The sequence below is a fragment of the Oncorhynchus kisutch genome, linkage group LG13, assembly GCF_002021735.2.
Source record: "Oncorhynchus kisutch isolate 150728-3 linkage group LG13, Okis_V2, whole genome shotgun sequence".
Lineage (NCBI taxonomy): Eukaryota > Metazoa > Chordata > Actinopteri > Salmoniformes > Salmonidae > Oncorhynchus > Oncorhynchus kisutch.
In genome coordinates this window covers 13,437,859-13,463,654 of record NC_034186.2, presented here as the reverse complement: position 1 = coordinate 13,463,654, position 25,796 = coordinate 13,437,859, and positions in this window count along the sequence as shown.

Here is a 25,796-nt window from a genome sequence, read left to right as displayed (position 1 = left end):
GGTGCTAAATGTATGGGTGCTAATTGTATGCGTGATAAATGTATGTGTGCTAAATGTATGGTGCTAAATGTATAGGTGCTAAATGTATGGGTGCTAAATGTATGGGTGCTAAATGTATGGGTGCTAAACGTATGGGTGCTAAATGTATTGGTGCTAAATGTATGGGTGCTAAATGTATGGGTGCTAAATGTATGGGTGCTAATTGTATGCGTGATAAATGTATGTGTGCTAAATGTATGGTGCTAAATGTATAGGTGCTAAATGTATGGGTGCTAAATGTATGGGTGCTAAATGTATGGGTGCTAAATGTATGGGTGCTAAATGTATGGGTGCTAAATGTATAGGTGCTAAATGTATGGGTGCTAAATGTATGGGTGCTAAATGTATGGGTGCTAAATGTATGCGTGCTAAATGTATGGGTGCTAAATGTATGGGTGCTAAATGTATGGGTGCTAAATGTATAGGTGCTAAATGTATGCATGCTAAATGTATGGGTGCTAAATGTATGGGTGCTAAATGTATGGGTGCTAAATGTATAGGTGCTAAATGTATGCGTGCTAAATGTATGGGTGCTAAATGTATGGGTGCTAAATGTATAGGTGCTAAATGTATGCGTGCTAAATGTATGGGTGCTAAATGTACAGGTGCTAAATGTATGGGAAATACAGTGACCATCTGTTAAATCATAATTCAGCATCAACTGGCTTCTGTCTATGTTTTGTACATATTTTGGGTATGTGGATTTTGTACGTTTTTGTGTTCAACCATGGTAACTTTGTGTTCAGTAGTGGTCTGGTCTCTGTGTCGGACATCCAGAGGTCTCTACCGCTTAACCCCACCATATCCCTTCCTGAGTAGATAAAGGTAGCTGCCCAGCCAGCCTCTCCCCTATGCACCTCCCTCCAGACACCCCTAGTGACCCCCCCTGCCTCCCCCAGTAATCTATTTGTCCAGCCGAAGTAAATTATCTACACTCCGGCTAAAGAGAGCTCGGGGAGGATTTGTGTGTCTGCAGGAAGTACCAAGAAAAATGTTTTCTGATAAATTATTCAGAATCCCTTTGGGCAGAGTGTTGCATTTACACCTTCCCTTCTCATTCTTTATCTCTCTTTCATCCACTCTTCACCTTTTTTACACCTCTCTCTCTCTCTCTCTCTCTCACTCTCTCTCTCTCTCTCTCTCTCTCTCTCTCTCTCTCTCTCTCTCTCTCCCTCCTTTTTCCTTTTGTATTCAACTACACTGGGCGTCCCGCCTCCAGAGAGAGGTTCAGTTCTCAGGCAAGCTGTCGCCGATAATGGTGGCAATTAATAACATGTCATAATCCTGAAGAGGGGTGTGTGTGTGTGTGTGCATCTTGGGGGAAGTTGTTTGGTGTGTGTGTCTTAGAAGATATATCTAGTGTGCATGTGTGTGTGTATGTACTGTGTGTGCCTGTGGAGCGGATAGGGGTCAGACCAGAAGCTATTCCAGTGTTCTGGGTGGACGCAGGTGTTCTCCACATCTGAGCTCCCAGCGTCTGACTGTCAGTCCACTGCCAAGCCACAGGCCGAGTCGCACCATACTGGTACATATCTGAGCCCCTCACTGCCCTGCTTGGCCCCGCTGGGCCCTCTCCCCAGGTGCACCAGCCCCTACCGGCCCCAATGCACAGCTAGCTTATTGTGCCGTACCTCGCCCCAGTGCAAACTGAGTCAGGCAGGTGTGAGTCTGAGCACCATTCGGTTGGAGAGAACAACACACACACATATAGACACACATACACAAACACAAACATAGACACACACACAGACACACACACTTACACACTTACACACACACACACACACACACACACACACACACACACACACACACACACACACACACACACACACACACACACACACACACACACACACACACACACACACACACACACACACACACACACACACACACACACACACACACACACATAGAAACAGGGACACACAGAAAGCTCTAAATCCTCTATGAGCTGGCTCTGACCAGACAGCTTGTGCCCTCTGACGTTTTGGTGCGATAAAATAACAACCTGATGGTGAGATGACAAACAGAGAGGGAGGATCACAGAGTAGGGTGTAACATTCCTACAGAGTTCTAGAGATGTATCTGCTGGCTTTACAGTTGTCCCTGCTGGCCTTACAGTTGTCTCTGCTGGCCTTACAGTTGTCTCTGCTGCCCTTGCAGTTGTCTCTGCTGGCCTTGCAGTTGTCTCTGGTGGCCTTGCAGTTGTCTCTGTTGGCCTTACAGTTGTCTCTGCTGGCCTTACAGTTGTCTCTGCTGGCCTTACAGTTGTCTGCTGTCCTTACAGTTGTCTCTGCTGGCCTTACAGTTGTCTCTGCTGTCCTTACAATTGTCTCTGCTGGCCATACAGTTGTCTCTGCTGGCCTTGCAGTTGTCTCTGCTGGCCTTACAGTTGTCTCTGCTGGCCTTGCAGTTGTCTGCTGGCCTTGCAGTTGTCTCTGCTGGCCTTGCAGTTGTCTCTGCTGGCCTTGCAGTTGTCTCTGCTGGCCTTACAGTTGTCTCTGCTGGTCTTACAGTTGTCTCTGCTGGCCTTGCAGTTGTCTCTGCTGGCCTTACAGTTGTCTCTGCTGACCTTACAGTTGTCTCTGCTGGCCTTATATTTGTCTCTGCTGGCCTTACAGTTGTCTCTGCTGGCCTTGCAGTTGTGTCTTCTGGCCTTACAGTTGTCTCTGCTGGCCTTGCAGTTGTGTCTGCTGACCTTACAGTTGTCTCTGCTGACCTTACAGTTGTCTCTGCTGGCCTTACAGTTGTCTCTGCTGGCCTTACAGTTGTCTCTGCTGGCCTTACAGTTGTCCCTGCTGGCCTTACAGTTGTCTCTGCTGGCCTTACAGTTGTCCCTGCTGGCCTTACATTTGTCTCTGCTGGCCTTACAGTTGTCTCTGCTGGCCTTACAGTTGTCTCTGCTGGCCTTACAGTTGTCTCTGCTGGCCTTACAGTTGTCTCTGCTGGCCTTGCAGTTGTGTCTGCTGGCCTTACAGTTGTCTCTGCTGGCCTTGCAGTTGTCTGCTGGCCTTGCAGTTGTCTCTGCTGGCCTTGCAGTTGTCTCTGCTGGCCTTGCAGTTGTCTCTGCTGGCCTTACAGTTGTCTCTGCTGGTCTTACAGTTGTCTCTGCTGGCCTTGCAGTTGTCTCTGCTGGCCTTACAGTTGTCTCTGCTGACCTTACAGTTGTCTCTGCTGGCCTTATATTTGTCTCTGCTGGCCTTACAGTTGTCTCTGCTGGCCTTGCAGTTGTGTCTGCTGGCCTTACAGTTGTCTCTGATGGCCTTGCATTTGTGTCTGCTGACCTTACAGTTGTCTCTGCTGGCCTTACAGTTGTCTCTGCTGGCCTTACAGTTGTCTCTGCTGGCCTTACAGTTGTCCCTGCTGGCCTTACAGTTGTCTCTGCTGGCCTTACAGTTGTCTCTGCTGGCCTTACAGTTGTCTCTGCTGGCCTTACAGTTGTCTCTGCTGGCCTTACAGTTGTCTCTGCTGGCCTTACAGTTGTCCCTGCTGGCCTTACAGTTGTCTCTGCTGGCCTTGCAGTTGTCTCTGCTGGCCTTACAGTTGTCTCTGCTGGCCTTACAGTTGTCTCTGCTGGCCTTACAGTTGTCCCTGCTGGCCTTACAGTTGTCTCTGCTGGCCTTACAGTTGTCTCTGCTGGCCTTACAGTTGTCCCTGCTGGCCTTACAGTTGTCTCTGCTGGCCTTACAGTTGTCTCTGCTGGCCTTACAGTTGTCTCTGCTGGCCTTACAGTTGTCTCTGCTGGCCTTACAGTTGTCCCTGCTGGCCTTACAGTTGTCTCTGCTGGCCTTACAGTTGTCTCTGCTGGCCTTATATTTGTCTCTGCTGGCTATGCCAGCGTTGTAATACAGTCCAGTAGGAGAGGCTGATGATTTTTAGTATGAAGGAAGAGACAGACACACCAGTGGATGAATAAAGAAAGCAAAAATGCTGACGTACCATCATTTTACTTGTATGTCACCTAAGCTGACGTGATGTTTACAGGCGTGTGTTTATGTGGATCACCTCTACACGCCCTCACAAGTGTCCTTAAGTAGAGCTCAGTACTTGTGGAGATTTACAGCCAGAGCCGGGCGGCTCTAAACACTCACTACGCAAGTTGCGTAGGGCCCAGCAAATTACGCACAGGGCCCTGCCTCCCCTTTTGTGTCAAAGCGGGTGTCAATGTTTACAACTTCCATGAGAGGATGAAGCGGAAATATCCTTCTGGTCACGAAAAGAGAAGAAAAAAACACCATAAGAGTGAATTGTGGGAACAGCAATCAGGTAGACTTGTGTTCTCTCCAAGTTTGATGACAGCAAATAACAGTAACGTTAAGTTGATAGCTTGCAGTGCATCTCTTGGTCTGTCTGTGTCTTGCTGGCTTGCCAGCCACTTCCAGGGCTGTGTTCTGTAACTTTGTGCCTGACAAAAGTGAGAGTGAAATATAACTATTTATTACATTTGATAAATGCCAATGGGCAACAGTGTTTATAAACTGCAGCTCAGAAAAGAAAACCACGTCTCGTGTGATCATGCATTCATATGCGCGTGCACAAAATGAAACTGCTTTCCAGCAGCAACCTCAGTGGGGACCAGTCCAGACTATATATGGGCGTGATGGCACTCCTCATAGGCACACATAATTCTAAAATTCTGTTTGGCCCTGTCCGGGGGTGTCCTCGGATGGGGCCACAGTGTCTCCTGACCCCTCCTGTCTCAGCCTCCAGTATTTATGCTGCAGTAGTTTATGTGTCGGGGGGCTGGGGTCAGTTTGTTATATCTGGAGTACTTATCCTGTCCTATTCGGTGTCCTGTGTGAATCTAAGTGTGCGTTCTCTAATTCTCTCCTTCTCTCTTTCTTTCTCTCTCTCGGAGGACCTGAGCCCTAGGACCATGCCCCAGGACTACCTGACATGATGACTCCTTGCTGTCCCCAGTCCACCTGGCCATGCTGCTGTTCCAGTTTCAACTGACCTGAGCCCTAGGACCATGCCCCAGGACTACCTGACATGATGACTCCTTGCTGTCCCCAGTCCACCTGGCCATGCTGCTGCTCCAGTTTCAACTTCCACCTGACTGTGCTGCTGCTCCAGTTTCAACTGTTCTGCCTTATTATTATTCGACCATGCTGGTCATTTATGAACATTTGAACATCTTGGCCATGTTCTGTTATAATCTCCACCCGGCACAGCCAGAAGAGGACTGGCCACCCCACATAGCCTGGTTCCTCTCTAGGTTTCTTCCTAGGTATTGGCCTTTCTAGGGAGTTTTTCCTAGCCACCGTGCTTCTACACCTGCATTGCTTGCTGTTTGGGGTTTTAGGCTGGGTTTCTGTACAGCACTTTGAGATATCAGCTGATGTACGAAGGGCTATATAAAACAAATTTGATTTGATTTGATTTGATTAAAACAAGACAATGATTATCTAGTCTCTCATTCAAGGTTTAGTTACAACTCTGGACTAATGCAAGATGGAAAGCAATGGATTGACATTGACTATTGATTTATATATTGAATTTAAAATGTTTATTAGCTGGACATACTGGGCAATATGGAGGCACATATCTCACTAAATAATAACCATGAGTATTCAGCCATACTATTTTATATTTGGAAATGTATAAAAGGACATCTGGGGGAGCCAGTTTGAATGGGCCTGATGCAGCTGATGAAATGTATAATAGTATTGTTATCTATAATTTACAGGTGCTATGTTAAGTTTGTCAGTAGAGGAGATGCTGGATCATCAGCCAGTACAAGCACAGACTCAATTGATCCACATCCAACCTCAGCCAGTACTAACACAGACCCAGTACAGCTGGCTTCAGCAAGTACTAACACAGACCCAGTACAGGCAGCCTCAGCCAGTACTAACACAGACCCAGTACAGGCAGCCTCAGCCAGTACTAACACAGACCCAGTACAGGCAGCCTCAGCCAGTACTAACACAGACCCAGTACAGGCAGCCTCAGCCAGTACTAACACAGACCCAGTACAGCTGGCTTCAGCAAGTACTAACACAGACCCAGTACAGGCAGCCTCAGCCAGTACTAACACAGACCCAGTACAGCTGGCTTCAGCAAGTACTAACACAGACCCAGTACAGGCAGCCTCAGCCAGTACTAACACAGACCCAGTACAGCCGGTTTCAGCAAATACTAACACAGACCCAGTACAGGCAGCCTCAGCCAGTACTAACACAGACCCAATACAGCCGGTTTCAGCAAATACTAACACAGACCCAGGTAAAGTACAGGCAGCCTCAGCCAGTACTAACACAGACCCAGTACAGGCAGCCTCAGCCAGTACTAACACAGACCCAATACAGCCGGTTTCAGCAAATACTAACACAGACCCAGGTAAAGTACAGGCAGCCTCAGCCAGTACTAACACAGACCCAGTACAGGCAGCCTCAGCCAGTACTAACACAGACCCAGTACAGCTGGCTTCAGCAAATACTAACACAGACCCAGGTAAAGTACAGGCAGCCTCAGCCAGTACTAACACAGACCCAGGTAAAGTACAGGCAGCCTCAGCCAGTACTAACACAGACCCAGGTAAAGTACAGGCAGCCTCAGCCAGTACTAACACAGACCCAGGTAAAGTACAGGCAGCTTCAGCAAATACTAACACAGACCCAGGTAAAGTACAGGCAGCCTCAGCCAGTACTAACACAGACCCAGGTAAAGTACAGGCAGCCTCAGCCAGTACTAACACAGACCCAGGTAAAGTACAGGCAGTCTCAGCCAGTACTAACACAGACCCAGGTAAAGTACAGGCAGCCTCAGCCAGTACTAACACAGACCCAGGTAAAGTACAGGCAGCCTCAGCCAGTACTAACACAGACCCAGGTAAAGTACAGGCAGCCTCAGCCAGTACTAACACAGACCCAGGTAAAGTACAGGCAGCCTCAGCCAGTACTAACACAGACCCAGGTAAAGTACAGGCAGTCTCAGCCAGTACTAACACAGACCCAGGTAAAGTACAGGCAGCCTCAGCCAGTACTAACACAGACCCAGGTAAAGTACAGGCAGCCTCAGCCAGTACTAACACAGACCCAGGTAAAGTACAGGCAGACTCAGCCAGTACTAACACAGACCCAGGTAAAGTACAGGCAGCCTCAGCCAGTACTAACACAGACCCAGGTAAAGTACAGGCAGCCTCAGCCAGTACTAACACAGACCCAGGTAAAGTACAGGCAGCCTCAGCCAGTACTAACACAGACCCAGGTAAAGTACAGGCAGCCTCAGCCAGTACTAACACAGACCCAGGTAAAGTACAGGCAGCCTCAGCCAGTACTAACACAGACCCAGGTAAAGTACAGGCAGCCTCAGCCAGTACTAACACAGACCCAGGTAAAGTACAGGCAGCCTCAGCCAGTACTAACACAGACCCAGGTAAAGTACAGGCAGCCTCAGCCAGTACTAACACAGACCCAGGTAAAGTACAGGCAGCCTCAGCCAGTACTAACACAGACCCAGGTAAAGTACAGGCAGCCTCAGCCAGTACTAATACAGACCCAGTACAGCTGGCTTCAGCAAATACTAACACAGACCCAGGTAAAGTACATGCAGCCTCAGCCAGTACTAACACAGACCCAGGTAAAGTACAGGCAGCCTCAGCCAGTACTAACACAGACCCAGGTAAAGTACAGGCAGCCTCAGCCAGTACTAACACAGACCCAGGTAAAGTACAGGCAGCCTCAGCCAGTACTAACACAGACCCAGTACAGGCAGACTCAGCCAGTACTAACACAGACCCAGTACAGCTGGCTTCAGCAAATACTAACACAGACCCAGGTAAAGTACAGGCAGCCTCAGCCAGTACTAACACAGACCCAGGTAAAGTACAGGCAGCCTCAGCCAGTACTAATACAGACCCAGTACAGCTGGCTTCAGCAAATACTAACACAGACCCAGGTAAAGTACATGCAGCCTCAGCCAGTACTAACACAGACCCAGGTAAAGTACAGGCAGCCTCAGCCAGTACTAACACAGACCCAGGTAAAGTACAGGCAGCCTCAGCCAGTACTAACACAGACCCAGGTAAAGTACAGGCAGCCTCAGCCAGTACTAACACAGACCCAGTACAGGCAGACTCAGCCAGTACTAACACAGACCCAGTACAGCTGGCTTCAGCAAATACTAACACAGACCCAGGTAAAGTACAGGCAGCCTCAGCCAGTACTAACACAGACCCAGGTAAAGTACAGGCAGCCTCAGCCAGTACTAATACAGACCCAGTACAGCTGGCTTCAGCAAATACTAACACAGACCCAGGTAAAGTACATGCAGCCTCAGCCAGTACTAACACAGACCCAGGTAAAGTACAGGCAGCCTCAGCCAGTACTAACACAGACCCAGGTAAAGTACAGGCAGCCTCAGCCAGTACTAACACAGACCCAGGTAAAGTACAGGCAGCCTCAGCCAGTACTAACACAGACCCAGTACAGGCAGACTCAGCCAGTACTAACACAGACCCAGTACAGCTGGCTTCAGCAAATACTAACACAGACCCAGGTAAAGTACAGGCAGCCTCAGCCAGTACTAACACAGACCCAGGTAAAGTACAGGCAGCCTCAGCCAGTACTAACACAGACCCAGGTAAAGTACAGGCAGCCTCAGCCAGTACTAACACAGACCCAGGTAAAGTACAGGCAGCCTCAGCCAGTACTAACACAGACCCAGGTAAAGTACAGGCAGCCTCAGCCAGTACTAACACAGACCCAGGTAAAGTACAGGCAGCCTCAGCCAGTACTAACACAGACCCAGGTAAAGTACAGGCAGCCTCAGCCAGTACTAACACAGACCCAGGTAAAGTACAGGCAGACTCAGCCAGTACTAACACAGACCCAGGTAAAGTACAGGCAGCCTCAGCCAGTACTAACACAGACCCAGGTAAAGTACAGGCAGCCTCAGCCAGTACTAACACAGACCCAGGTAAAGTACATGCAACCTCAGCCAGTACTAACACAGACCCAGGTAAAGTACAGGCAGCCTCAGCCAGTACTAACACAGACCCAGGTAAAGTACAGGCAGCCTCAGCCAGTACTAACACAGACCCAGGTAAAGTACAGGCAGCCTCAGCCAGTACTAACACAGACCCAGGTAAAGTAGTCTAGAAGAGATTTCCATTCAGGCTTATTACAGAGACAGCTGTCAAATGGGGAAAAGATTACCGGGAGCTGGCTTTCATACTCAATCTAAAACAACACTGTGTATCGTTTTGCTGTAAGCTCTTTTCTACAAAAGACTACAAAATAATAAAGGAAGGTGTGAATGACTGGTCAAATATCAACACCATTCTATAACACCGTGAGGGTAGTGCTGAACACACACAATATGATTAACTGAAGAGAACTTGATCTGTTCCTAAGCCGGGAAAAGACTTAGGCGCAAAATTTGACACCGTTATGGAAAATCATCTCAGCAAAATGAAAGATGGAGAGACATATGCTCATTACCTTGGGAAGAGCACACAGAATGAGCTGATACAGACTGTGAGTGACACGATTCTGGAAGCAATAGTGACTCAAATAAGAGACTCAAAGTACTTCTCCATTTACTTGGACTGGACACCTGACATTAGTCACCAGGAGCAAATGTCCATTATTCTGAGAAGCATGGCTTGAAAGGGAAAGCCAAAGATCAAGGAGCACTTCCTCTGCTTTGTGAATGTTGAGGTTACAACAGGCTTGAATCTGTCCACTGTCATCTTAGATAAGTTGAACGAGCTGAAGATTCCATTTGAAGATTGCAGAGGGCAAGCTTATGATAATGGGGCCAACATAAAGGGCAAGCACCAAGGAGTACAAGCCAGACTAGTGAAAAAAAATCCAGGAGCCATGTTCAACTCATGTGGAGCACCTACTCTAAACCTTGTCATTGCGGATGCTGCCATATCTTCAAAAGATGCAGTTGGGTTTTTCGGCCAAAGCTCTTCACCTTCTTTTCAGCTGACACACAAAGATGGAGTGTTTTGAAGAAACACGTGAACATATCCGTGAAGTCATGGAGTGACACAAGATGGGAGAGTAGGCTCCAAGGTGTTCATGCAATCAGGTATCAGGCTTCTGAGGTTAGGGAGGCATTACTGGAAGCCAGACAGACGATCAACGATCCTGTGGCCAAAGTGGAGGCACAAGCACTTGCAGAGGAAGTTGGGTCCTACCACTTCTTGATTTGCTGTGTCGTATGGTGTGAGATACAAACAAGGTGAACAAGCTCCTCCAATCCACCTCAATGCAGTTGGATATCGCAGTGAATTTAATCTCAAATGCAAAGGCCTCCCTCTGTACATACCGGGAAACTGGATTCTCTGCCAACAGCCAAAAGCATTTGTGAAGAAATGAATGTGGAGGCTGTTCTGAAAGAGAAGAGACTGAGAAACATCAAGAGGCATTTCAGCTATGAGGCTCCTGATGAACCAGTGTTTGAGGCACTGAAAAACCTTGAAGTCAACTACTTCAACATTGTGGTCGACTCTGCTCTGACATCCATGGATGAGAGATTTCTAAAACTCAACAAGGTGAAAACCAAATATGGAGTGCTGCTGAACTTCAGCACTGCCTCTCAGATGTCCAGTGAATCTTTAAAGGCTCACTGCATGGAGTGCTGCTGACCTTCAGCACTGCCTCTCAGATGTCCAGTGAATCTTTAAAGGCTCACTGCATGGAGTGCTGCTGACCTTCAGCACTGCCTCTCAGATGTCCAGTGAATCTTTAAAGGCTCACTCAATGGAAGCTGAAAACACTCTAACCTTCAGAGACGACTGTGACATCAGAGGAATGGATCTGGGACACGAGATTCAGAATTGACCTGATCTGCCATCAGACAACATGACTGCCTTTGAGCTGCTTTCCTTTCTCTGTGAGAACAACCTGGAGGAACTCTATTCTAACCTCTGGATGGCCCTAAGAACTGCAGTCACCCTGTAACAGTATCATTGACAAAGAGGAGATTTTCAAGTCTTCCAAGTCACAGGAACGTGTGTGAGTGGTCTGGCCATCATATAAATCATGACGTGGGGAAACACATGTCTTATGATGTGACATACTTTCTCCATTTCTTCCAGACAGTCCAGATAGACTGGTGCCCATGCTGATGCTGAAAATGCCCAGGCTGTAGAGGGAACCAAAGTTAATCACATAGCTGTATAGGTTTTATTGTACTATTTTGAGACGTATAGCTGCAGCCAGAGCCTGTAGGCTTATGTTTACATTGTATAGACAAAGCTAATTGTATAATATTTGGAGGACTGCACTAATTACCAGGCAGCAGAGCCAAAGCTCAGTGTTATATTTTATTATTTTCTAAATTGTATATTTTCTACAATTTCTTATTTATGTTAACATTAATATTCACTTAACTTAAGATTCTATAGAAAACATTACATTCAATAAATATTGTTTGTTTATACCTCATTGTGTTCTGTATAGGTCTACTTATTCTTAGACCGACAGATGGAGCAAACTGCTTTAAAGGAGGGAGGATTGTAGTGGGAGCACTGGGGTGTCAGGTGTGACTGTGTGGCAATGGCAAATGGTTTACATGGCTCACAGGTCAGGTAGGAGGGCACCTTAGCAGAATGTTGCTTAGGGCCCCAAGGAGGTCAAGACTGGCTCTGTCTACTGCTCATCCCATTCACGACCGTCCTTGTGCAAGGCCTTCTTTTTAACACTCCTTACATCCTCTACCTCTACCTCTCCACCCCTCCACTGCCAGCCCTCCTTTGCCCTACACCTCTGCCCTATCCCACTCAGCCCTAATGCTTCTGGAAAGGGTATCTCCTGTGCTGTTAAAATAGAGTCCTGTGACATCGCAGAGCTGCGCTGAAGTGTTGATTTAGTTAGTGCTCACAACGCGCCCGCCGTCTCCTGCCTGGAATAGGCAAAGTTTACAAACCTGTGGCCATTTGTACACTCCTATTAGCGGCTGTGGGAGGCGCATTAGTTACTGTCAGAGAGCCCTGCCCCGATGCACTGCTTTCATTTGACCCAATTGATTTTGGTGGGTGTGTCCCAGTGTCAGTGATGTATGCCCCCTGTGATTTTACTGATGTATAATCTCTCAGCTCTCTCTCCGCCACAGTTATCTTTACCTCAATAGGAAACCACAGTCAGCCACACATAACTCTGGAAAGGTTAGACAAGGGGGATTTCCGCCGACAATGCTTTGCTAATGTGTGTAAAGGGAACGGATAGTGTGTATACACACATACATGTAGTATATGCCGTACACACAGCGCATATAAACACACACACACACACACACACACACACACACACACACACACACACACACACACACACACAGCGCATACAAACACACACACACACACACACACACACACACACACACACACACACACACACACACACACACACACACACACACACACACACACACACACACACACACACACACACACACACACACAGAGAGAGACTTCACATCCCTTCATCTGAACATAAATCAAGCATCTTTATTACATTATTACATCAGAAGTATGACCGGAACCTAAGAAAATTCCTCTAATATCAGTTTGTACAGTGTTGCTCTTTGTTGATGCCCCTATTTGAGTGAGTTGATGTTCTCTGTTCTGTTGCAGTGTATTATAGCGTATCAAAGATTAAATGCTGAATGAATCATTGAACTGTATGGAATGTTGGTTGTAATTGTCTTATCAATCTAATCATGTTGTAGTGTAGTGAATGATGACCCTGTGACTTGGCTATCTATCAGGTCAGCTAAGTTTATCTGGCAATAGAAAGAGAGATGCTCTACAGGCTTGATGTGGCAATAGGACAGGGTATTCTATTCTCTACAGGCTTGATGTGGCAATAGGACAGACTATTCTATTCTCTACAGGCTTGATGTGGCAATAAGACAGACTATTCTATTCTCTACAGGCTTGATGTGGCAATAGGACAGGCTATTCTATACTCTACAGGCTTGATGTGGCAATAGGACAGACTATTCTATTCTCTACAGGCTTGATGTGGCAATAGGGCAGACTATTCTATTCTCTACAGGCTTGATGTGGCAATAGGACAGACTATTCTATTCTCTACAGGCTTTGATGTGGCAATAGGACAGGGTATTATATTCTCTACAGGCTTGATGTGGCAATAGGACAGGGTATTATATTCTCTACAGGCTTGATGTGGCAATATGACAGGGTATTCTATTATCTACAGGCTTGATGTGGCAATAGGACAAGGTGTTCTATTCTCTACAGGCTTGATGTGGCAATAGGACAGGGTATTCTATTATCTACAGGCTTGATGTGGCAATAGGACAGGCTATTCTATTCTCTACAGTCTTGATGTGGCAATAGGACAGGGTATTCTATTCTCTACAGGCTTGATGTGGCAATAGGACAGGGTATTCTATTCTCTACAGGCTTGATGTGGCAATAGGACAGGGTATTATATTCTCTACAAAAGTGATGTGGCAATAGGACAGGGTTTTCTATTCTTTACAGGCTTGATGTGGCAATAGGACAGGGTATTATATTCTCTACAGGCTTGATGTGGCAATAGGACCGGGTGTTCTGTTCTCTACAGGCTTGATGTGGCAATAGGACAGGCTATTCTATTCTCTACAGGCTTGATGTGGCAATAGGACAGGGTATTATATTCTCTACAAAAGTGATGTGGCAATAGGACAGGGTATTCTATTCTTTACAGGCTTGATGTGGCAATAGGACAGGGTATTATATTCTCTACAGGCTTGATGTGGCAATAGGACAGGGTGTTCTGTTCTCTACAGGCTTGATGTGGCAATAGGACAGGCTATTCTATTCTCTACAGGCTTGATGTGGCAATAGGACAGGCTATTCTATTCTCTACAGGCCTGGTGTATTAGAGAGGTGATTATTGAGTTATAGATGCATCCATACCAACACTAAGTTGAATTCAATGTTTATTTACTGTGTGTAGGTATGTCTCAGTATGGGCTCCAGTGAACCCTCATCCTCTACTCTACTTCTTCTGCTCCCATGGTAACTGTTGTTGTTGTTATTGTTGTGTTGTTGTCGCCTTACCAACTACACTGAATGTAATGCATGTGTTTGTTTGTGTTGAGATACAAGATAAAATTCTCCCATGGGGACACACATAAACAAATTAATTAAAATTAGGATAAATTTACCTGGTAAACTGATTTTAAAAAGCATACAGCTGTAAACATATATATTACGTAATACAGGGAAATTACCAGAGACAGAGCATTACCTTTGACCTATGAGCTAGTTGAATGTTTCAATAAACAATATCAATTTCAATTGATCTACTATTTAGATTGTAATTGACTTGATTTAACCTGCCACTCTGTTGTTGTAGAGTACTTCTACATCTGCATTGCTTGCTCTCGTGGGTGTTTGTGCTTTTATGCTGTGTTTCTGTGTGCTGATGTAAAAAAGGCTTTATAAATACATTTGACTGATTGATTGTAGATCAGATGCAGATAAAACATCACATCTCAAATGTCCTACATGTCATCATGATACTTACTGTAAATGCTATTTGTCTAGTTAATTCTCCTGATCTGTGTATTATATATATTTGTATTTGTATCTATATCGTTGGTTGACTAATGTTTTGAAAGCCACTACGCACCGCCCTCACACACCTATGGGTAATTGGACTGATCATCTAGGCACTTGCATAGAAAGACCAAAGACTTTGGCACATCTCTTGATGCTCTGATGAAGGCATAACCACCGGGTTAGCCTGCCAGGCCCAAAATAAAAAGGTGAAATTAGGTATTTTTCTATTTGTTTTTTTAAAACATTTGAGTGCCGCCGTTTCCCAATGTTCTTGAAATTGCGATTTCATCTGAAAACATCACATGAACGGGGGATTCCTGGAAGATTCTTTTATTGGATTAAAGTCCAACTGCGTAGATATCTGATACTGAAACTGATGGAGATGGATGGGGATCAGGGGATCGTCGTGCAGTTGTACCCAACGTAGGGGCCTCTTTATGGGGCTGTGGAGCAGAGGCTCAGAAAGGGTGCTCTGGAAGAGTAGGAGGAAGAGCCATGCTGATCCAGGATCAGGTCCCCCCTGTCCAGATCATTTTATTCATTATGATCTAAAATACAGAACTGATGCTATATCAGCACTCCTACTCTGAGACTGTGAATATGGGCTCTGGAATAGAAGGAGGAGGAGGAGGTGAGAGGAGAGATATGGAGGAGGTTGTCAAAATCCCAGCCATAGCTGTCCCAGTGATTGTCCATGTGTGGAATTGCTCTTCACCCTAGATGTGGGAGCCCCTCGGAAATGATTCTGTTTTCCCTTGGAGCGCTAGGAGCGTACTCATCCCCGGCCCCGTGTTTGGTATTCTTATAGCATCATGGTCGGACCAGGTGAGAAATCATGAGATGAAATTGCCCTCCCCGATCCCCATTTCCTCCTCTGCACCCCCCCCCCCCCCCCCTCTTGAAACCGCACTCTTTTTTAAATGGCACTGCTGGACCCCTGTCCCCGGTCACTGTCTCTATATTGCTCTGCATAGCTTGGCATAAATCAAACGAGGTTTCTCTTCTCCCAGCTCTCCCCAGTTCCCCTTTCCCCTACATTGTATTCACAGATTTAGTGGCATTTCAAATAGATAAACACAAGCAACATCTATCAGAGATAGAAAGAGGGCCGTAATCAGAGTCCTGGGCTCCGAGTGGCGGAGGGATCCATTTACCTTGGGATAAATCCATTGGTGTGACCACCGGCGCAGCGTGCTGACAAATCACCCCAGTCAGGCCGACACAGTGTGCAGGGCCTTATTGGCCTCTCCTTAAGTGGTCTTACCCTTCAGCGGAAAGGATGGGCCTTGTCAGACACAGACAGATTAAAGCACAGACTAAAATAAATGATTTGTTATTAGACAACACCCATTGTGAATCTTTAAAAGGGAAACACATGCAGTATGTATGAGAAAGAAGAAGAAGAAGGCATGGATGCGTGCTCTCTCTGTCTCTCTCTCTCTATCCAGCTCTCTCTGTCTCTCTGTCTCTCTCTCTCTATCCAGCTCTCTCTGTCTCTCTATCTGTCTCTCTCTCTCTGTCTCTCTCTCTCTATCCAGCTCTCTCTGTCTCTCTGTCTCTCTCTCTCTACCCAGCTCTCTCTGTCTCTCTGTCTCTCTCTCTCTCTATCCAGCTCTCTCTGTCTCTCTGTCTCTCTCTCTCTACCTATCTCTCTCTGTCTCTCTCTCTGTCTCTCTCTCTCTATCCAGCTCTCTCTGTCTCTCTGTCTCTCTCTCTATCCAGCTCTCTCTGTCTCTCTGTCTCTCTCTCTGTCTCTCTCTCTATCCAGCTCTCTCTGTCTCTCTCTCTCTACCCAGATCTCTCTGTCTCTCTGTCTCTCTCTCTCTATCCAGCTCTCTCTGTCTCTCTGTCTCTCTCTCTCTACCCAGCTCTCTCTGTCTCTCTGTCTCTCTCTCTCTATCCAGCTCTCTCTGTCTCTCTGTCTCTCTCTCTCTACCCAGCTCTCTCTGTCTCTCTATCTCTCTCTCTCTCTCTATCCAGCTCTCTCTGTCTCTCTGTCTCTCTCTCTCTCTATCTGTCTCTCTCTCTCTCTCTGTCTCTCTCTCTCGCTCTCTTTCTTTCTCTCTCTCTCTCTCTCTCTCTCTCTCTCTCTCTCTCTCTCTGTCTCTCTATCTGTCTCTCTTTCCCTCTCTGTCTCTCCCTCTCTCTCTCTCTCTCTCTCTCTCTCTCTCTCTCTCTCTCTCTCTCTCTCTCTCTCTCTCTCTTTCTCTCTTTCTCTCTTTCTCTCTCTCTCTCTGTCTCTCTCTCTCTCTCTCTCTCTCTCTCTCTTTCTCTTTCTCTTTCTCTCTCTGTCTCTCTCTCTGTCTGTCTGTCTGTGTGTGTGTGTGTGTGTGTGTGTGTGTGTGTGTGTGTGTGTGTGTGTGTGTGTGTGTGTGTGTGTGTGTGTGTGTGTGTGTGTGTGTGTGTGTGTGATTATTTCTGATAAAGGGCTGTTGAGTGAAATGGAGGAGGAATAGGGGTTGTTGGGTGGTTGAGAAATTCTATTACAGTACTTGTGATGGGGGTGACGGGCGAGATGGGGTGAGGAGGGGTGAGAAGGGTGAGGAGGGGTGAGGCGTTTGGATTAAGCACAAGCAGACATCATCATTTAGAGGGCTAGGGTGATAGTAAGAGCAGACAGATGGAGAGAAAAGGAAGGATGATGGAGAGAGAGAGAGAGAGGGGTTCTCATCAATGTGTCTCACACACAGAGGTGCTGTCATGGTGACAGAGAGCTATATGTAGAGTGGACACTGTTGGAAGAAACCAAGGAAACCAATCATATCAAGATGGAACAAGATCAAAACTTCAAGCTAAAAACTACAAACTACAAAACTTTGTTTTGGACTTTTCTCCAAACCAGTATTTTATTAAACCAACAAGTAACCTACAGATTTTGCTATACTCGTTATGTCTAGTTGTCTATGGCTTCGCTACATGGTCTGGAACCTGACTCGTTATGTCTAGTTGTCTAAGGCCTAGCTACATGGTCTGGAACCTGACTCGTTATGTCTAGTTGTCTAAGGCCTAGCTACATGGTCTGGAACCTGACTCGTTATGTCTAGTTGTCTATGGCTTCACTACATGGTCTGGAACCTGACTCGTTATGTCTAGTTGTCTATGGCTTCGCTACATGGTCTGGAACCTGACTCGTTATGTCTAGTTGTCTATGGCTTCACTACATGGTCTGGAACCTAACTCGTTATGTCTAGTTGTCTAAGGCTTAGCAACATGGTCTGGAACCTGACTCGTTATGTCTAGTTGTCTATGGCTTCACTACATGGTCTGGAACCTAACTCGTTATGTCTAGTTGTCTAAGGCCTAGCTACATGGTCTGGAACCTGACTCGTTATGTCTAGTTGTCTATGGCTTCACTACATGGTCTGGAACCTAACTCGTTATGTCTAGTTGTCTAAGGCCTAGCTACATGGTCTGGAACCTGACTCGTTATGTCTAGTTGTCTATGGCTTCACTACATGGTCTGGAACCTGACTCGTTATGTCTAGTTGTCTAAGGCTTAGCAACATGGTTTGGAACCTGACTCGTTATGTCTAGTTGTCTATGGCTTCGCTACATGGTCTGTAACCTGACTCGTTATGTCTAGTTGTCTATGGCTTCACTACATGGTCTGGAACCTGACTCGTTATGTCTAGTTGTCTATGGCTTCGCTACATGGTCTGGAACCTGACTCGTTATGTCTAGTTGTTTATGGCTTCGCTCCATGGTCTGTAACCTGACTCATTATGCCTAGTTGTCTATGGCTTCGCTACATGGTCTGGAACCTGACTCGTTATGTCTAGTTGTCTAAGGCCTAGCTACATGGTCTGGATCCTGACTCGTTATGTTTAGTGTCTAAGGCCTAGCTACATGGTCTGGAACCTGACTCGTTACGTCTAGTTGTCTAAGGCCTAGCTACATGGTCTGGAACCTGACTCGTTATGTTTAGTTGTCTAAGGCCTAGCTACATGGTCTGGAACCTGACTCGTTATGTCTAGTTGTCTATGGCTTCGCTACATGGTCTGGAACCTGACTCGTTATGTATAGTTATCTAAGGCCTTAGACTTAAGGCTTAGCTACATGGTCTGGAACCTGACTCGTTATGTCTAGTTGTCTATGGCTTCGCTACATGGTCTGGAACCTGACTCGTTATGTCTAGTTGTCTATGGCTTCGCTACATGGTCTGGAACCTGACTCGTTATGTCTAGTTGTCTAAGGCTTAGCAACATGGTTTGGAACCTGACTCGTTATGTCTAGTTGTCTAAGGCCTAGCTACATGGTCTGGAACCTGACTCGTTATGTCTAGTTGTCTAAGACCTAGCTACATAGTCTGGAACCTGAGTCATTATGTCTAGTTGTCTAAGGCCTAGCTACATGGTCTGGAACCTGACTTAATGTGTGCATAAATGTGAGAAGAAAGTGTATGTGACCAGGTGTTGAATGTACCCAGGAGACAGCCACCTTACCTTAGGTTCAGCTCAGTCATGACTCCCACGGTTAGCCAGTCCAAGCTACTTAAACAAGTACAAAAACCACACTCCATAAAGGTGCAACTAAAGAGGTTAACAAACACAAAGACACAAACAAATGCTGGCTGAGAGGCTTCTGTCCTCCTCTCCTCCTCTCTAGTCACAATCCACTTGATCGCTCGCACCTGAGGAATTATCATGGCTTCCTGGCAGAACCCAGCCCTGACCCAGTTGGTGCTGCCACATGGGGATGTGTGGAAGTGTATCATGGTAGTGTGTTTGTCAATGTCCAAACACTAACCTTCCTCCGTATCATAACACTGGAATGAGTTTAAATACAGGCCAAATGCTGTGTTAATAACACTTGCCACACAGGATCTGCAGTAGTAAAATGTGTTGAATTATCTCTGAATGTCTTTAACTCTATTTATTTTCTGTTTGTATTACCTCGACCATTGTAATTTCTAAACCCCTGGCATCATGATCAGGTCAGGAGACGAGGTGACTTATGGGATATTGGAGGATGTGTTGTGGTGACAGCCAGGTTAAAAATAGACTCGGACTTGAGAGTGAATTGTAACATAATTTCTCTCTGGGTTCTCTGACGTTTGACTTTGAGGGCCGATATTTAATGACACTCTTGCTCCTAACAGTTCATGTTCCACTGGTTGTAAATGATTTGAAGGTTGTTGAACAAACAACTTGTTGATAGAATATAAGTGTGTTTTTTTGTGTGTGTGCATAGGTGTGAGTTCATGCGTATGATTGTGTGTGTGTGTGCGTGCGTGTGTGTGTGTGAGAGAGTTAAACAGAGAGACTGAGAAAGAGAAAACAAAAGTGTGTGTTATTGTGTATACTGTAGCCATTTCCCATTTTTCACCTCACCGGTGTCCCCATTGAAACTCTTCCAATGGACAGGATGCCCATTAAATCCATTTCATTTGTGTTTGCTCCGTTTCATTGAGTTAACCCTAAATATTTATTGATGAGAGCAGTAAAAAACGTGTTCAGCTGAACGATTGCTGGTGGATCTGGCACAGGGGATATGTCATGAGGAGGTCTGTTAGTCTACAGAGAGAGAGAACCATCTGGGCTCTCCAGCTCTGACAACAGCAGAGGAAGCTACTGCACTAGCAAAAAAAAACAACCGAAGAAGAGTAAAAGGCCCACTAGCGAAAAATATGTGCTAGAAAACAACTGAAAGTACTCTCTCTGGGCTGTGTTTGGCTGGTGTTTATAGTCTCCTCAAACCCAAGGAGGAAGTGCTGTCGGGTGAGACATTTCTTCTTCTAAAAAAAGAGTGCAGGGGGATATGGGGGAGAGAGAGAAATAAAACTGAGGAGAAGAAACAACTGTGTAAACATTTACTTAAAAATATTCAGGCTGAACACCATTTTGAAGCTGGGCAAACATTTGCCCATCCAATCGAGCTGTTTGCAGAAGAAATTCACAGCCAGGGTCGAGTGCAATGATGAACAGCGAGAACGCTCAAGATTCACTTCGAAATTGGATATCTGTCCATGTTCAGAGGAGGTCGTGAAATGCCTTCAAAACCGGCCACTGGGGGCAACAGGTTTTGCTAGAGAGTAGTAGATGAGAGTAATCCCATGACTTCAAATCCGAAGGTTGTGAGTTAAATCCCAGTGGTAGACATGTATTGTTTAGTTTTAACCCTTTCCCAAACCTTAACCTTAACCCTTAACCTTAACCCTCAACCTTAACCCTTAACCCTTAACCTTAACCCTTAACCTTAGCCCTCAACCTTAACCATTCAACTTAACCCTTAAAATTAACACTTAACCTTAACCCACAACCTTAACCCTCAACCTTAACCCTCAAATGTAACCCTTAACCTTAACCCTCAACCTTAACTATTCAACTTAACCCTTAACTGTAACACTTAACTTTGAAATGTGATCTTTGGAGACATGGAAAGATTCTGAGCAGGAGGAGAAAACCCAGGGTGTCAAAAACACTTAGAAATGTTACATTGGGAGCAACTTTGAAATTTGACGTTTGGAGAAAAGTGCAAAAACCTCTAATTCTGCAGTGAGACTGTGAGAGCTTGTTGTGATGAGAGGAGGGAGAGGGAAACTATTTGTCATCACTGGGTTACTCAGGGGTCCTGGGAGCAAGGCCTTTTATCAATGTCTGGATGGGTCCTACACACACACACACACACACACACACACACACACACACACACACACACACACACAGCATGTACACACACACACACACACACACACACACACACACACACACACACACACACACACACACACACACACACACACACACACACACACACACACACACACACACACACACACACACACACACACACACACACACCATGTACACGTACACACACACACAGCATGTACACACACACACACACACACACACACACACACACACACACACACACACACACACACACACACACACACACACACACACACACACACACACACACACACACACACACATATGCCTGTACGGTCTACACACATACCTAGATACATACCTTAGCACAGCCACCCTACACACATACCTACATACAGAGACAACACAGCTGGACCTGAGTCTGGGGTTGACATACAAATATAATTTACAGAATGGAGATGGGTTGAATATGCATTAACTCACATCACTTAACAGTAAACAGAACTAATTAATATGGGTTGAATATGCATTAACTCACATCCCTTAACAGTAAACAGAACTAATTCATATGGGTTGAATATGCATTAACTCACATCCCTTAACAGTAAACAGAACCAATTAATATGGGTTGAATATGCATTAACTCACATCCCTTAACAGTAAACAGAACTAATTAATATGGGTTGAATATGCATTAACTCACATCCCTTAACAGTAAACAGAACTAATTAATATGGGTTGAATATGCATTAACTCACATCCCTTAACAGTAAACAGAACTAATTAATATGGGTTGAATATGCATTAACTCACATCCCTTAACAGTAAACAGAACTAATTAATATGGGTTGAATATGCATTAACTCACATCCCTTAACAGTAAACAGAACTAATTAATATGGGCTGAATATGCATTAACTCACATCCCTTAACAGTAAACAAAACGAATGAATAGATCATTTATAAATGATGTATTACTGTAGAATAGAGATGTATAGATGATGGTGCATTAGGAGACTTGTAATCCTATCTCAAGTTAAAGCACTTGGAGATCTAAGGGATGGTATGGAGTACAATCTATAGTTATACCATAGCCGTCCAATCCACTCTGAGACCAGAGCAGGGGGCATTATTTGGAAGTGATAACCTGGTTTGAGGTGCTCTCTCCTGGGTACGAGTGAGCTGGCAGGTTGGGTCCTGGTGGCACAGCTCCAGAAGTCTGCTTTAGAGAGTTCTATAGGGTGATAACTTTGCACCCCTTCTCTCACCAACTGTTTCCATAACCTTGGGACAGTGTACCTGCCCTGCCGGTGCTCGTTGCGGCCCTCGGAGTGAGAGTGATTGAAAATTGCTTTATTGCTTTATATGTAACTGCCATTTTGTTGCCAATCCAATTTATTTATGGTGTGGCGGATCTGTGGTGCACCTGTTGCGATCCGGTGGAGATTACTTTAGGAGAAAAGAGATGAGAGAGCAAGAAAGCAAGACAGACTATTACCGTGACAGTCTCTCTCTTCCTCTCCCTCTCCTCCCTGTCCCTCTCTCTCTTTCTCTTTCTCTCTCTGTCTCTCACTCTCCCCATCAGGAGCCTCTCTTCTTTCCTGTTCCCAGTTCACTCCCTCCCTCCACCCCTCTGCTAACTCTCACACTACCACCACCAGAACAGCTGTGAGTACACTGTACTAGTACTACTTTAATGTCCACCACTGAAGGGCCAGGAGGTCATTTTTATGTGACATTCTTCATCACTGAGCATTAGTTGTTGAAAACTCTCTTTCTCAAGGTGCACTTTGGTGGGAGGGGTTTGGAGTTTTGGCAGGAATGTGAATGGAACACTGGTCTGAGCAGGGGAGGAAGAGGGGAGGAAGAGGGGAGGATTAGGAGGGCTATAGTTAGTAACGCTTCCCGGGAAAATATGGCTCTTGTTTCACCTCACTGACTGGAGGCTGACCCCATACCTTCAGGCCCAAAGCATTCTGGGAAAGAGACCGTACAGAGAAAGATGCACTTAAGTACATGTGTTATCACACTGTAAGAGCACTGTTGTTACACATTCATACTGAAGCAGTAATAAATCAAATCAAACTTTGTTTTTCACGTGCACTAAATACAACAGATGTAGACCTTACTGTGAAATGCTTACTCACAAGCCCTTAACCAATAATACAGTTCAAGAAAGAGTTAAGAAAATATTTATCAAATAAACTAAAGTAAAAAATTATAAAAAGTAACAAAATAAAATAACAATAACGAGGCTATAAACAGGGGTTACCAGTATCAAGTCAGTGTGTGGGGGTACAGGTTAGTCGAGGTAATTTGTACATGTAGGTAAGGGTAAAGGGACTATGCATAGATAATAAACAGTGAGTAGCAGCAGTGTAAAAACAAATGGAGGGGGGTCAGTGTAAATTGTCCGGGTGGCCATTTGATCAATTGTTCAGCAGTCTTATGGCTTGGGGGGTAGAAGCTGTTAAGAAGCCTTTTGGTCCTAGACTTGGCCCTCCGGTACCACTTGCAGTGCGGTAGCAGAGAGAACAGTATGACTTGGGTGACTGGAGTCTTTGACATTTTTTGGGGCTTGCCACACTGCCTATTATATAGGTCCTGGATGGCAGGAAGCTTGGCCCCAATGATGTACTGGGCCATACGCACTACCCTCTATAGCGGTCAGATGCCGAGCAGTTGCCCTACCAGGCGGTGATGCAATCGGTCAGGATGCTCTCGAGGGTGCAGCTGTAGAACTTTTTGAGGATCTGGGGACCCATGCCAAATATTTTCAGTCTCCTGAGGGGGAAAAGGTGTTGTCGTGCCCTCTTCACCTCTGTCTTGGTGTGTTTGGACCATGATAGTTGGTGATGTGGACACCAAGGAACTTGAAACTCTCAACCCGCTCCACTACAGCCCCTCGATGTTAATGAGGGACTGTTTGGCCCGTCTCCTGTAGTCCACGATCAGCTCCTTTGTCTTGCTCACATTGAAGGAGAGGTTGTTGTCCTGGCACCACACTGCCAGGTCTCTGACCTCCTCCATATTGGCTGTCTCATCATTGTCAGTAATCGGGCCTACCACTGTTGTGTTGTCAGCAAACTTAATGATTATGTGAGAGTCATGTTTGGCCACGCAGTCGTGGGTTAACAGGGAGTACAGGTGGGGAATAAGCACCCACCCCTGAGGGGACTCAGTGTTGAGGATCAGCGTGGCAGACATGTTGTTGACTACCCTTACCACCTGGTAAGGGGTCCTTAGTTTAGTGATGGTGTTGAACGCTGAGCTGTAGTCAATGAACAACAATCTCACATACTGTAGGTGTTCCTTTTGTCCAGGTGGGAAAGGGCAGTGTGGAGTGCGATTGAGATTGCATCATATGTGGATCTGTCGGGGCGGTATGCAAATTGGAGTGAGTCTAGGGTTTCCGGGAGGATGCTGTAAGCCATGACCAGCCTTTCAAAACACTTCATGGCTAACGACGTGAGTGCTACGGGGCGGTAATCATTTAGGCAGGTTACCTTCACTTCCTTGGGCACAGGGACTATGGTGGTCTGCTTGAAACATGTAGGTATTACAGAGTCGGTCAAGGAGAGATTGAAATGTCAGTGAAGACACTTGCCAGTTGGTCCACGCATGCTTTGAATACACGTCCTGGTAATCCGTCTGGCCCTTATTTAAAGGTCTTGCTCACATCGGCTACCGAGAGCGTTATCACACAGTCATCTGGAACAGTTGGTGCTCTCATGCATGCTTCACTGTTGCTTGCCTTGAAGCGAGCATAAAAGGCATTTAGCTCATCTGGTAGGCTCGCGTCACTGGGCAGCTCTCGGCTGGGTTTCCCTTTGTAGTCTGTAATAGTTTTCAAGCCCTGCCACATCCGATGAGCTTCAGAGCCGGTGTAGTACAATTCAATCTTAATCCTGTAATAACATTTTGCTTATTTGATGGTTTGTCTGAGGGCGTAGCGGGATTTCTTAAAAGCGTCCAGATTAGGATCCCGCTCCTTGAAAGCGGCAGCATTAGCCTTTAGCTCGATGCAGATGCTGCCTGTAATGTTGCCTGTAAGATATGTACTGTACATACGGTCACTGTGGGGACGACGTCATCGATGCACTTATTGATGAAGCCGATGAGAGAAGAGAGAGAGAGAGAGAGAGAGAAAGGGAGACAGAGAGAGAAAAAGATAGAGAGAGAGAGTGAGAGAGAGAGAGAGAGAGAGAGAGAGAGAGAGAGAGAGAGAGACAAACCTTCCATAACAAAGCCATCACCTACAGAGAGATGAACCTGGAGAAGAGTCCCCTAAGCAAGCTGGTCCTGGGGCTCTGTTCACAAACACACACTACAGAGCCCCAGGACAGCAGCACAATTAGACCCAACCAAATCATGAGAAAACAAAAAGATAACTACTTAACACATTGGAAAGAATTAACAAAAAAACAGAGCAAACTAGAATGCTATTTGGCCCTACACAGAGAGTACACAGCGGCAGAATACCTGACCACTGTGACTGACCCAAAATTAAGGAAAGCCTTGACTATGTACAGACTCAGTGAGCATAGCCTTGCTATTGAGAAAGGCCGCCGTAGGCAGACTTGGCTCTCAAGAGAAGACAGGCT